Below are 13,581 nucleotides of genomic sequence, written 5' to 3'. Positions count from 1 at the left end.
AATGTCCACAGCAAGCAAAATTTTAAGTATGGTATGAACAGGATCGTTATATTTTTGTAATGTCTGGATAAAGAACTGAAAGGGAAAAACAGTTAGCATGGCTATATCTGGGTAAGGGAAATACAAATGGCTTTTATTTCCTTCTTTGTTCTTAGTTGTATTTTCTCAATTTTCCAGAATAAACATGCTTTACTTTTGTAATAAGAAAAAGAGAAAATAAGCTATATTGAAGATAGAGAAAAAAAATGTTAGTCTACATAAAAAGCAACAATGTAAACTCCGTTGCCGCCATGGCACCTGTGAAAAAGCTTGTGGCAAAGGGGGGCAAAAAAAAGAAGCAGGTTCTGAAGTTCACTCTTGATTGCACCCACCCTGTAGAAGATGGAATCATGGATGTTGCCAATTTTGAGCAGTTTTTGCAAGAAAGGATCAAAGTGAACAGAAAAGCTGGGAACCTTGGTGGAGGGGTGGTGACCATCGAAAGGAGCAAGAGCAAGATCACCGTGACATCCGAGGTGCCTTTCTCCAAAAGGCATTTGAAATATCTCACCAAAAAATATTTGAAGAATAATAATCTACGTGACTGGTTGCGCGTAGTTGCTAACAGCAAAGAGAGTTACGAATTATGTTACTTCCAAATTAACCAGGACGAAGAAGAGGAGGAAGATGAGGATTAAATTTCATTTATCCAGAATATTTTGTATGAGTTCTTGAATAAAACTTGGGAACTAAAAAAAAAAAAAAAAGCAACAATGTTTCTACCAGGTTTTGAACATTTACTTGGGGTCCAGGGAGTGTGTCCCTTTGGGCACATTGCTTGTCATTACTGCCCTCCACTAAAATGGTAACATGGCCAAGGTTGAAGTGTTAAAATCTTTTGCCACTTTTTTTCCCCTAAATTATTTATGTTGTCCTCCAAACAGAATGGATGTTTTTCTTTATGTTAAAAAATTTTAAAAAGTCCACTGAATTCTTTGTGAAGCACAGTTTACCATTTCTATCTAGACTAGAAAGTGTATTTAGAAAAGAAGTTTTCTGGCTTAGTAGCCGACCCTTGTCCCCACAATCACATTTCCCTAATTTCAGCCTTAGCCGAGGTTGACAGTTCTAGCAATATGGACGGCTCCCACCGCATTATTCCACCATTTGTCTTTCTGCTTTTAGGAGGAGGTAACACCCGCCAGGGGCAGCCCTCAACAATGGGGAGCAGTGGATAAATGTCCCAGCCTCTGGGCTGCAGACTTGGCAGACAGGAACCCCTGTTGCCTGTAGAAGCCATCTTTCTTGGCTTTTCTCCATCTCTTGTTCACTCTCTCCACTTCTTTCTCCTGCTTCCTGGGAATCTCCTCTCCCAAACTAGCTTCCTGCACCCAAGATACTGTCTCAGGTTCTGCTTTGGAGGAACTCACACTAAAAGAGTTTGTAAGCAAATGGCAAATTAATAACAAAAATTATACCACAGAGCCCAGAAAGCGCTCACAGATGGGGTCAAACAGAGCTCATTAGCTTCTAGAATACATGTGCTCATTATATGACTATTGATTAGATTTTTACATTGGGCCATGTGGGCTGGGTATACTATGGTGAACGAGATAGACACAAGTCTATGCTCACAGAGCTTGAGGCATTAAACAACGATTATGCAAATTATACTAACAGAAAGGACAGGAAAGATGGGAAGATACAGGAAAAACTAGTCTAGTCTGAGATTTAACATGGGATTCTGAGAACACAACATTTAAACTGAGCCTTAAAGTAGGGGTTAGCCAAAAAGTAGGGAAGAGCTACAATGTGTCCTCAGCATACAAAGACTGAACATGGAAGGCGGACATTTGATGGGCTAATTAACCATGTTACGGGATTTGAAGATTTCAAAAAATATACAGCCAGTCCAATTCTCCTCTTTCATCTGACATGGTTAAATATCCCATGAGCAGAACAAGTATCTGGATATCTTCAGGGTATTAATTACTGAGAGGACCACAGTTGGCCATTAAGATTCAAACATGGCTTGGAAAAACACGCTTGTAATCAGAGCCAGTGTACTTGGTAGATTCTACTCTTATTACCTAGGGAGAATGTGGGTCTTCCATGTGGTGGCAAAAAAACCCAGTCTAACCTTGAAGCTGATGGGCTGGTTTAAAAAAAAAAAGGAGTCTAATTTGCTCCAAAGACCCACTGCTTCCGATTCACAAAGATGTCATTTAAAACTGGTTTGAAGAACGCCTGCCTGCTGATTCATTCTGAAATGGGGAATCAACTCAGAAGAATCTGATCCTTACAAACCTCTAGGGCACACACACTTCCTGAGACTCTGAATGTGCTTAACTTCCTGCTAAACACACAGTGCTTTATGTGCTAACAAAACGCAATAAATACACCATTGGTACTTCTATGTTTATGATCCACTGCCTTTTTTCTTGCAGCGATCTTGTAAGAATTTCACTTCATATTTTTATTATTCTCACTGCATACTAATACTTCAAACATTTCAGTAAATTATGGTTCTCTGGTTCCTACTTCAGAATCATTTAACTGATTTAATGAGCTCTGTCTAATTATTGCATTTCACCTTTCTTATTAAAGTGCAGCAGGGTTTTGGCTGAAATAGCTGGTAATAGCTCAAATACTCAGAAAGGAAAAAAAAATGAGGATGGATAATGCAGGACTCACTACAGCCCATTTTATGCTAGACACAATTTTTAAGAATATACAGATATATGTATACCTTAATCCAGTCATACATTCATTACATATTTATAAAATGCTTGTATGTGCTATGCATTTGTGAAAGATACCAGAACAGCTTTAATGGTGCTTTCTTAGATTGGCATCCTTCTATGAGGGGCACAAAACACACTGATTGAAAACTCTGGAGTCAGACTGCATATATTGAAATCTTGGCTTCACCATTAGCCATGTGACCTTGGGCAAAACAATGAGCCAATCCGTGCCTCAGTTTTCCCATCTGCAAAATGAGAGTTAAAGTATTAATAGCATCTACCTCCACAGGACTGTTGTGGGCATTAAATTAGTCAGTACATACATAACATGTCAAAAGACTACCAGGGGCATAACAGGCACCTGGTAATTGTTACCTCTTTTGTGTTCCCTATTGAATTGTGCTGGTCTATAACAAACTCACAGCAACTGTAGGTGTCTCTATCTACTTATCTATTTAATTAGTTATCTATTATTTATTTTTATTTATTGTTTACCTCCATCAAATTATAGGATACATGAAGAGAGAGACTAAATGCCCAGTGCCCGGCATTGTGCTTGGTTATAGTAAGGCACTAGTAAATGTTTGTTGAATGAATGAACCAAGGAATAAATGATTCTCTGTCAGCATGCATGACCCCTCTCATTCCCCACAGCCTTTCGCTTCAGAGATTTCCATCACACATGTCTATCATATGCCATTTGTTGGAAATTCCACATGGTTTTATACCCAGATGGTGCCCGTGACAAAGGGAAGGCGTTCTGGCATGCGTGAAAGTTACGATGCCAGATGACAAGCCAATTCACTGTATTATTCATCATCAAATGTTGTTGGCCAGAGAACTGACTGCTGTCTGCTGAGCTCCACAATGGTCAAGTGAAGAGGCTGATTTTTAACGGAAGGTAGTAGCATCTTTAGAGAGACAGGGTGATGTAGTAGGAAGATGAGGTTTAAAAAGTGAGATGTTCCTCAGTCTTGTCTCGGCTTAGCAAGGTTGGGCAAGTCACTTCACTCTTTGGGGCTCTCGGATTACTGTATTTGTAAATGGAGGACACAAATTGTCATCAGTAATTCCCAAAACTGGTTGCACACCAGAATCTTCTGGAAAGCTTTTTAAAAATACAGTTTCTTTTTGGCTAGCAGGAGGCAAATTTGTAATATAAAGGGCCAGATATTCCAGGTTTTGCAGGCCATATGATCTCTGTCACAACTACTCAGACTTGACTCTGCCATTATGTAACCAAAGCAACCACAGACAATATGGAAACAAATGGGTGTGTCTGGATTTGACCAGGTTGCCCATAGGACACAGCTTCCTGAGCCCTCCTCTAGGCCATCTGTGGCCTCCCAGCGTAAGGGCCAGTTCTCTGCATATTTACAAAAGCGCCTCTAAGTGACGTCAGCAGCAGAGATGTTTGTGAACCACCAGATACATGATCTATAGGGCTCCTTCCAGCTCTAATTGGAGCTGAGATTCTACATTTCTTATTTTCACTATGAGAAACAGCTATTCTTGGTCAACACTATCTAAACAATAATTCTCATATTCTTTCAAATGCATCGCATTTGGATATTAGCTTTCTACATCTGAAGTTTTTGGTCTCTCAAAATTCAATTTGCTACTCTACCAGGAAAAGTCTGAATAGTTCCTTCCACTGTGTTTAGATGTAAAGCACCTCTCTCTGTGTGTGATATCCCCTGTCAGTTCTTTGTAAGTGACATTTTCATTAAGTTGCAAACTAGAGGTTTAATATTATCTCTTTAAGGCAATAAAGCAGCACAGTACACACCTCCACTTTAAGAAACAATGACACATAAAAATGTGAAATTGGTGAGGCCTGGTGGCTCAGGCCTGTAATCCCAGCACTTTGGAAGGCCAAGGTGGGAGGATTGCTTGAAGCCGGGAGTTCGAGACCACCCTGGGGAACATAGTGAGACCCCCCCCATCTCTAAAATCAATAAATCAATAAATAAAAGTAACCAGGCTGGGCAACACAGTGAGACCTCCGTCTCTAAAATAATAAAAATTATCCAGGCACACACCTATAGTCCTACCCACTCGAGCAGCTGAGGTGGGAGAATCACTTGAGCCCAGGAGTTTGAGGCCATGGTGAGTTATGATTGCACCACTGCACGCCGCCCTGGAGGACAAAGTGAGACTCTGTCTCAAAAGGAAAAAAAAAAAAAAAAAGAAACAGCTCATGGATTCTTAAAACAAACAGTGAAATTATGAAACAGTTAAGGGGTGTTTCTAGTATTTGGGCTAGGCTAGGATTTCCTTTGTATAGAAAACCTCTTTTCTACTGAAATCATGACTATCAGGTGATAATACATCCTGTATTTTTCCAGGATGGCCCCAGGTTTTACCAGCTGTCTCTGAGTAATTAACAGAGTGCCACCTTTCCCTCTCAAAAGTGCCCCGTTTGGATGATACATAACATGGTATCATCCTTCCTGTAGGTGAAATAGCCAAAATGATTGCTCCATTTATTTTATACTTGGTTAGAGGCAGGCCTGCTCTGGGGGCCTTCTCTGTGTTATCCCAATGAATCCTCACGATATTTTGCTGATGGGTGATGTCCTAAGGTTGGGTCTCTCTAAAAGCAGACCCTGAGGCAAGGAGTCAGGGACGAGGAATTTTTCTGGGAAATATTACCAGGAAGCATAGGTAGGGAAGTGATGAATGGAGTCAGGGAAGGGAAGGATGCCAAAACATGGTGACTTCGTGAACAGTAACCAGAGCCGCAATTAACCAAAGCTCAGTATTGCCGGGAACTGTCTGAGACTGTGTGAGCATGCCTCAGAATGTTCCCATGGAGGGGCTAGGAGGCCGCAGTTTTATCCTGCAGTTTTACTCCTCATTGGTTGAGGGTCACTCCTGGAGATGTTCCGTCTCCTTCCCTGATGTCTGGCCTGTGTCATAGTGAGAAGCAGTTCATTCCTACGGCCAGAGAAAGCCCTCAGGTAAAAGACACAAACAGCCTTGTCAGTGTGCATGAGAACTGTCTGAAGACAACTTCTGGGATAGGCTTAGGGCCACTAACAGCACAGCTACAGGGAGAATGAGGCTTGGCAAGGTTAAGTCACTTGCCCAGAGCTACATAGTTGGTGGGTGGTAGAGACAGGATCTTGACTCATGCATTCGGCTCTGCAGAGCTTACCCTTAACCATGCATAGACCTCCCTGTGCCTACACCTGAGTCACTTGTGCATCACCCAGTATCTGTGCACTGGCCTTGTTTCTGTCCTGAGAGGCCCTGGCAATGGCTTGCTGTACAGCCAGGTAGCCAAGGCCTCTGTCACAGCCACCGACTGAGGTACTTGGGGCAGGCGATTCCTCCTGGTCTCTCAGGGAAATGATCGATGAACTCTTCTTCCTCTCTCCCCCTGCACTGCTCAGAAGCATAATAATTTCATATGGCTTCTCCCAAGACACCCCGGAAGACCATGTAGTCAGCTTGTCACAAAGCCAGCTTTCTCATCTATGATGCACTTCCTTGTATTCACCTCCTTGCCCTCCCTGCTCACTCGTTATTCACACTCATACCTGCTTCCCTGGGATTGCACTCTGCAATAAAGTGCTAGTACCCAAGCTTTCATTTTGTAATGGAACATAATCTGCATGCAGTAAGTTTTGACAAATGCCTACACCTATGTGACCCACCCTTGCATCCAAATCTAGAGCAACCATCAGCCCAGGAAGTTTCCTTAGGCCCCTCACCAGTCAATCCACTCTTCTCACATTCCTAGGCAACCACTGTTCTGATTTATTTCAGCAGCAAGCTTCACCTGTCCTAGAATATCATATAAATGGAATCGTGGAATCTAACACATACAGTTTTGCCTGGGGCATCTGTTTTTCAGGGAACCTGGGTGAGGTTCTAACTTGGTATATTTTGAGTTTTTCTCATAATTCTGGTCCATTGAAGTACATATACCATACATCACTTCCATGGTAGACCAAAATAATTACAAATACTGGTATTTAAAGTTCATGATCAAAATATTTTCATTTAATGAGTGATATTCAAAGCAATGACCTGAGTGCATTATAGATCCTATTTTTTTATCTTCATAGTAAGTCTTTAGGATAGCTATTATCTTTGGCTTATAGACTAGAAAATTAAGGCTCCAGTTAGGCTGAGTAGTGACTTGACATGACACAATGTAATAGAGGCAGGGTTGGGATTTGAGCCAGACTGCATCTGACTCCAAGTCTTATGCTCTTTCATAAAATACTCTACTTATAAGTTATCCGAAGAGAAACTCCTCAACTATTAGTAACCATGACTCTAAGGAAGTCCATAAGCAAACTTTGGCTCATAATGCATAAAGCTAAAGGTACAAGGAAATTTGCAAAAGGAGGACTCTCTCTGCACAAAGAAATGACTGCCTTATCTCCTAAGTACAGCTTTGAAAGGCTCTCCATTAGAGATCCACCCAGTAGAAAGATTACTGGGTATCACAGAAGATGATTAATCACTTATTCCCACAGCAGGCAGGTTCCTGAAACACTACTCTGGAAGCAAGAGGGAGTAAACAGTGAATAGGTGAAGCTTCACCTTGATTCATTTGGAAAAGTACACTATACCCTTTACTTAACTCATGTACCCACTCAAACATACTTGTGGGGCAACTACCATGTGCATACTCTGCTGCTCCCAATTCTGAGGTTATAGCAGCAAACAAGGCTGACTTTCTGAATAAATGATCAGTTGATCTGTGTTAAACTTTTGCTTACAGTAATTTAAAATACATGCTGGTCACTTTTTTTGCCCATCAATACCTATTCTGTCAGAAATGGGAAGGGTATGTTGGCCAGGAAGTTTTCTGGTAACAGGATAGAGGTATTTCCTGACCATTTAGAGAGCACCTCGAAAATATGCTAGCTTGGCAGGTGAGTGCAGTAGGATAACGTAATATTAGCAGTAATATTAGCAGTGCTCTTTCCCATAGACTGTGTGCAGGTCAGAAGGTAAACTGTCACCTATATATGATTACTGAGGCATATACGGCCTGGGAAGGTGTTTTTCTTTTTTCTTTTCTCTAAAACATGAAACTGGGACTACAGATTAAGTAAAGACCATGTGATACTCCGTATGCAATGGTTTGTAAATGTTTTAACTGTGGAGACCCCTTTCTTATAGAAGTGGTCCTTCTACGACAGGAAGGAAAAACTGACAGAATTAGAATATCACTGCTTTGCAGCTCTTAACGAATTAATGGATCCATCACTGATTGCTAATATCCCAGAGTGACCACCTGATGCAATGGGGCCCCTAAGGGAACAACACACCATCAATAAATTACTCTTGAGAAAACAAAATGGAACCTGAATCTTAACAACTATCTGGATCCAACTACCAACCAGCGTCAAACAGAACACTGAATTACAACATGGCAATGAAATTAACAAAATCCAGACTGTGAGAAACTCTGCAGGTCAAATAACCAATTTTCTTCAATGTCTAAACTGCAAGGGGAAATAACAAAGAGATGGAGGGAAAACTTACAGATTAAAAGAGGCTTTATAGACATACCAACCAATCCCCAAAAGCTGATGTTATTTGGACCTTAATTCAAAAACAATCTTCAGCCGAGCACGGTGGCTCACGTCTGTAATCCCAGCACTTTGGGAAGCCAAGGCGGGCAGATCATGAGGTCAGGAGATCAAGACCATCCTGGCCAATATGGTGAAACCCTGTCTCTACTAAAAATGCAAAAACAATAGCCAGGCGCAGTGGTGGGCTCCCAGCTGAGGCAGGAGAATGGCATGAACCCAGGAGGCAGAGGTTGCAGTGAGCCGGGATCGCACCACTGCACTCCAGCCTGGGTGACAGAGTGAGATTCCATCTAAAAAAAAAAAAAAAACCTTCAGAAAATACAAAATTCCATGACACATTTAGGTTAACATTGACTAGATTATTCTTTTTTAAAATTATTATTATACTTTACGTTCTAGGGTACATGTGCACAACGTGCAGGTTTGTTTCATAGTATACACATGACATGTTGGCTGGCTGCACCCATTGACTCGTCATTTACATTAGGTATTTCTTCTAATGCTATCCCTCCCCCTGCCCCCACCCCCAACAGGCCTCAGTGTGTGATGTTGCCCACCCTGTGTTCATGTGTTCTCATTGTTCAATTCCCACCTATGAGTGAGATCATGCGGTGTTTGGTTTTCTGTCTTTCTGATAGTTTGCTGAGAATGATGGTTTCCAACTTCATCTATGTCCCTGCAAAGGACATGAACTTATCCTTTTTCATGGCTGCATAGTCTTCCATGGTGTATATGTGCCACATTTTCTTAATCCAGTCTATCATTGATGGACATTTCGATTGGTTCCAAGTCTTTGCTATTGTGAATAGTGCCACAAAAAACATACGTGTGCATGTGTCTTTATAGTAGAATGATTTATAATCCTTTGGGTATATCCCCAGTAATGGGATGGCTGGGTCAAATGGTATTTCTAGTTCTAGATCCTTGAGGAATCGCCACACTGTCTTCCACAATGGTTGAACTAGTTTATAGTCCCACCAACAGTGTAAGAGTGTTTCTATATCTCCACATCCTCTCCAGCATCTGTTGTTTCCTGACTTTTTAATGATCGTCATTCTAACTGGTGTGAGATGGTATCTCATTGTAGTTTTGATTTGCATTTCTCTGATGACCAGTGCTGATGAGCATTCTTTCATGTGTCTGTTGGCTGCATAAATGTCTTCTTTTGAGAAGTGTCTGTTCATATCCTTCACCCACTTTTTGATGGGGTTGTTTGTTTTTTTCTTGTAAATTTCTGTAAGTTCTTTGTAGATTCTGGAAATTAGCCCTTTGTCAGATGGGCAGATTGCAAAATTTTTTTCCCATTCTGTAGGTTGCCTGTTCACTCTGATGGTAGTTTCTTTTGCTGTGCAGAAGCTCTTTAATTAGAAACTGGATTATTCTTAAATGTTAAAGGTATGATATTGTTTTTGTGGAAAAATAGTCCTTATCTTTTGAGGATACACACTGAAATATTTTCAGAAAAAAATATGATATCTGAGATGTGCTTCAAAATAATAAGGAGGGGAGAAATGGGGTACTGATATAGCACAGTCGGCCATGAGTTGATAATTGTTTAAACCTGAGTGCTGGATACAGGAACGATAATCATACATTTTGCTCTTGTTTATGTTTGTATTTTCTCATAACACAAAGTTAAAATCAACAAACAGAAAAGCAAAAAACTTTTTTTGTTTTTCTGTTTTTTTTTTTTTAGACAGGATCACTCTGTCACCCAGGCTGGAGTGCAGTGGCTCAATCATGGCTCACTACAGCCTTGACCTACTGGGTTCAACTGATCCTCCCATCTCAGGCTCCTGAGTACCCGGGACTACAGGCATGCACCACCACACCCAGCTAATTTTTTATTTTTATTTTTATTTTTTGTAGAGTCAGGGTCTCACAATGTTGCCCAGGCTGATCTTGAACTTCTGGGCTCAAGTCATCTGCCCACCTTCTCTTCCCAAAGTGCTGGGATTACAGGTGTGAGTCACTGTGCCTGGCTAGAAGTCTTTTAAAAAATAAAACCTCAATGAGAATCTCAGTCTTCTCGGCAAAACAGAAGTTAGAAAGCCAGAACATGCTTATTTGTCCCCATCTCTCTCCCCCAGAGGTCCCGCTATGGTTTCTAAGGCACTGGTGAGATGGAAAGAGCATGGGTTTTGGAGCCAACGAGAAGTGGAGGTACTCTCTGGGTCTGCAATTTGACATGTCACTTTGGTCCTCTGAGCTCAACTTTCCCATCTCTGGAAAGAAGCTAATAAAGCTAAGAAATATCTCACCAAGAAGCACTTGTGACTTTTTAAGAGAACTAGCATCACAGTGGTAAATAACTGGCATGATCTGGACCCAAATCCATCTACCTCTTAAAATCCATGCTCACAACTACTACACCACACAGTCTTCTAGAGTGGAACCTGACTGTTTGTGAATTGGCTATGGAGATTCACAGCCAGTAGAGACCTAGGTTCAAAAAAAGTTGTTTCACTCATTGTAGGCAGTGAAACCTGTGGCCCCCCAAATCAAGCTTCCCATGTTTCAATCCTAGCTCTCCCATTACCAGCTACATGACTGTGAGCAAGTCACTTGACCTTGTCAAGCCTCCATTTTTAATTCTATAACATGGATTAATAAAAGAATGTGCCTAGGTTTTATTGTGAGAAATAAGTGACACAATCACAACTATGGTGTCTCAGCTCTTCTCAATCCCAATATATACCTCTCATCTCCAGAAGAAGGATATGACTAGTCTGTCCAAGCACCACATTCTCCTGATCATGACTGGTTTAGGTATGGGTACAGAATTCATGCTAGGTAAATGGGATCCTAGCAGGGGACCTTCTGCTGCAAATACTAAAAAGGGGGGTGCTGTTTCCTTTTGGACACTGAAGAAATAGGAGTCAGTCAGGAACTATTAGGCACCAACCAATGTGGAAAAAAGCAGAACCAAGGGATACACTCACCTGGGCCTGAAGCTACCCTGAGAAGTTTTAGTCACACCAGCAAATAAATTCTCCTGTTGGTGTAAGCCATTCTGAACTGGTTAACAGAGTTTTTGACAAAGAGCACATGTGCAATAAATATTAGCTATCACTTGAAACATGAAAACAGATCAAATTTTTCCTGCTACCTTTTATTCTGTTGCTTGGCTGGGATTATTTCTTTCTATTTAAAGTTTTATTTTTTTAAATTACAGGTCATTTCAGATATATGCAAAAGCAGAGAAAAAAGTATCATGAACCCTCATGAACTCCAACAATTATCAATTCATGAATAGTCTTGTTTGAACTACGTCCCTCCCACTTATTTCCTTTTTCCCTTTTCATTTATATTTTTCAGATCCTTTTATAGTGTTTTCTTGTGTAGCAGACACTGTTGGTGGCCTACCCATCACTCATTTCCCAATTATTCCACCCAGTGATGTTTATTTCTTAAGCTCTCTCATGCAGCCAGAGATATGGACCTGTTTGTATTCAAATCCTAGAGATGGACCTGTTTGGCCTAGGGGTAATTTCATTTCCCTGGTCAGTAACAGGGTCAGGAATGCAATAAATATTGGGTGTTGAAACTTGAAAGGGACACTACTGGGGAAGGGAGATACTTATGGACAATTTTCTGCTCTTAAGGAGCAGCCACAAAAAAATTGTCTCTCTTTTTCCTTTGACTGTTATCCCATCTGGACGTGATGCTCAGAACTGGAGCAGCTATATTCAGGCTATATTCAGGCTGGAGCAGCCTGAAGATGAAGCTATTACCAAAGATGACAGAGGATAGGGGGAAGGAAGCTGAGACCTTAATATTATTAAGCAACTGAATCAAGCAAGCCGAGGGACTGCTCCACCTCTGGACTTGCTGTTCTGAGAGTTAAAAATCTGCTTCATTGTGTAAATCTGTTTGAGTCCAGGTAGCTGTTAATTGCTGCTGAAAATAACCAACTTTGCCGTCAATACAGACCTATGACCTGTATGGTCTGAGTCTCAAAATCTGAGTAAGGAATCGTATTGGGATGATGTAACAAAGATACTCTAAAATGCAGTGACTTCAACCAGATAGAAGTTGATTTCTTTCTTATGTTAAGAGTTTTCAGAGGTGTTCCTGGACAGATTAAGGCAGCTCTACCATCATCAGGGCACAGTTTCATCTGCCATCCTTAGCATCCAGCTTCTCATCTCAGTCAGCTGTTCCGACTCCTACCAACACATACATGCAGACACCCAATCCCTTTAAAAAGAAAACCTATAAATTAATCTCACACATCTCACTTAGTGACATGGCTGCAACCAATTGCAAGGGAGGCTCAGGGATGTAGTTGTTATTCTGGGTGGCCATTTGCCAGTTCTATTACTACAAGGAAAAGGTAGAAATAAATACTGGAACATAGCTGCAATGGTCATAAGGAGTCATCAGAATGCAGTATAGGAAGTCTCAGCTAGAGAAGAAGCAGAGAGGGTTAATTTGATTTAGTTCAACTGACTCTTTAATTAAAACAACTCAGAAATGTAAGTAAAATTTCAAAGAAATGTTCTTAAGTGCCTCCCCACACGATTTAGCAGAACTTATTTACTTAGATATAGGTAAAAGTACACATCCCTTTCATCTTTTCTTTTTAGGTGAATCCCAGAAGGATCTCAGCAATCAGCAATACCTTGTTGGCCCAGTTTATTACCTTGTGTATGTGAAAAAACTGAACTTCACTGATTTTCCTTGATTTCAAATCTCTTTTCCTCAGTTAAACTGCATGACAATGGTTTAATTATACTTTGCTCACTGGTCACCAGAATCCCACAGCAAGCCCCTACTCCACAAGATTGTTACTAATCACAGTAATTCAATTTATGGAAAAATAAAGACAGACAAATAGAGAAAAATGATAGAGCTAAGAGCACAGCATTCTACAGCCCAGCTGAAATGGCTGTTGATAAAGGTTTTGTATAATTAAGATACAAGCGAGACTTTGATTTAGCAGCGGCAGGTTTTAAATGATGCATGAGAAGCCACCAAAGCAAATCCCTTTCTCTATGGTCCCCTCAGGGTCAAGTACCTTGTTTCAATTATAATTTCACCAAATTGCTGTGTTGCAGTGAATGTTTCAGATTAACAGCAGTATAGCACAGTTCTCTGTGGGACATAATCAGAAAATCTAGTTCAGAGGTTTGTTGAAATATACCCCAAGACACCCAGCTGCAAAACACATTAGAGACTCCAAGATGATGGGAATATTTCGGATCGGTATTCTCCAAAGAGATTACTTTTGCAGAAAACAAGTTTATTATTTATGGTGGTAAATAAGATTTCTCAGTGCAGCCAAAGAGGTTTCT

At 40.8% G+C, this 13,581-nt stretch overlaps 1 pseudogene across 1 annotated transcript; it reads left to right on the top strand.

Moving 5' to 3' along the window:
* The first annotated feature begins 281 nt into the window (after nucleotides 1-281).
* Nucleotides 282-725, top strand: LOC105515355 (annotated as a pseudogene). The gene has a single exon (XR_001002309.1). The product of XR_001002309.1 is annotated as a 60S ribosomal protein L22 pseudogene (transcript).
* Nucleotides 726-13,581: the final 12,856 nt, after the last annotated feature.

Source organism: Colobus angolensis, unplaced genomic scaffold (assembly GCF_000951035.1).
Source record: "Colobus angolensis palliatus isolate OR3802 unplaced genomic scaffold, Cang.pa_1.0 Scaffold26, whole genome shotgun sequence".
NCBI classification, from domain to species: Eukaryota; Metazoa; Chordata; class Mammalia; order Primates; family Cercopithecidae; genus Colobus; species Colobus angolensis.
The sequence above is the reverse complement of the archived record's forward strand: the minus strand, read 5'-3'. Positions and strand labels throughout refer to the sequence as shown.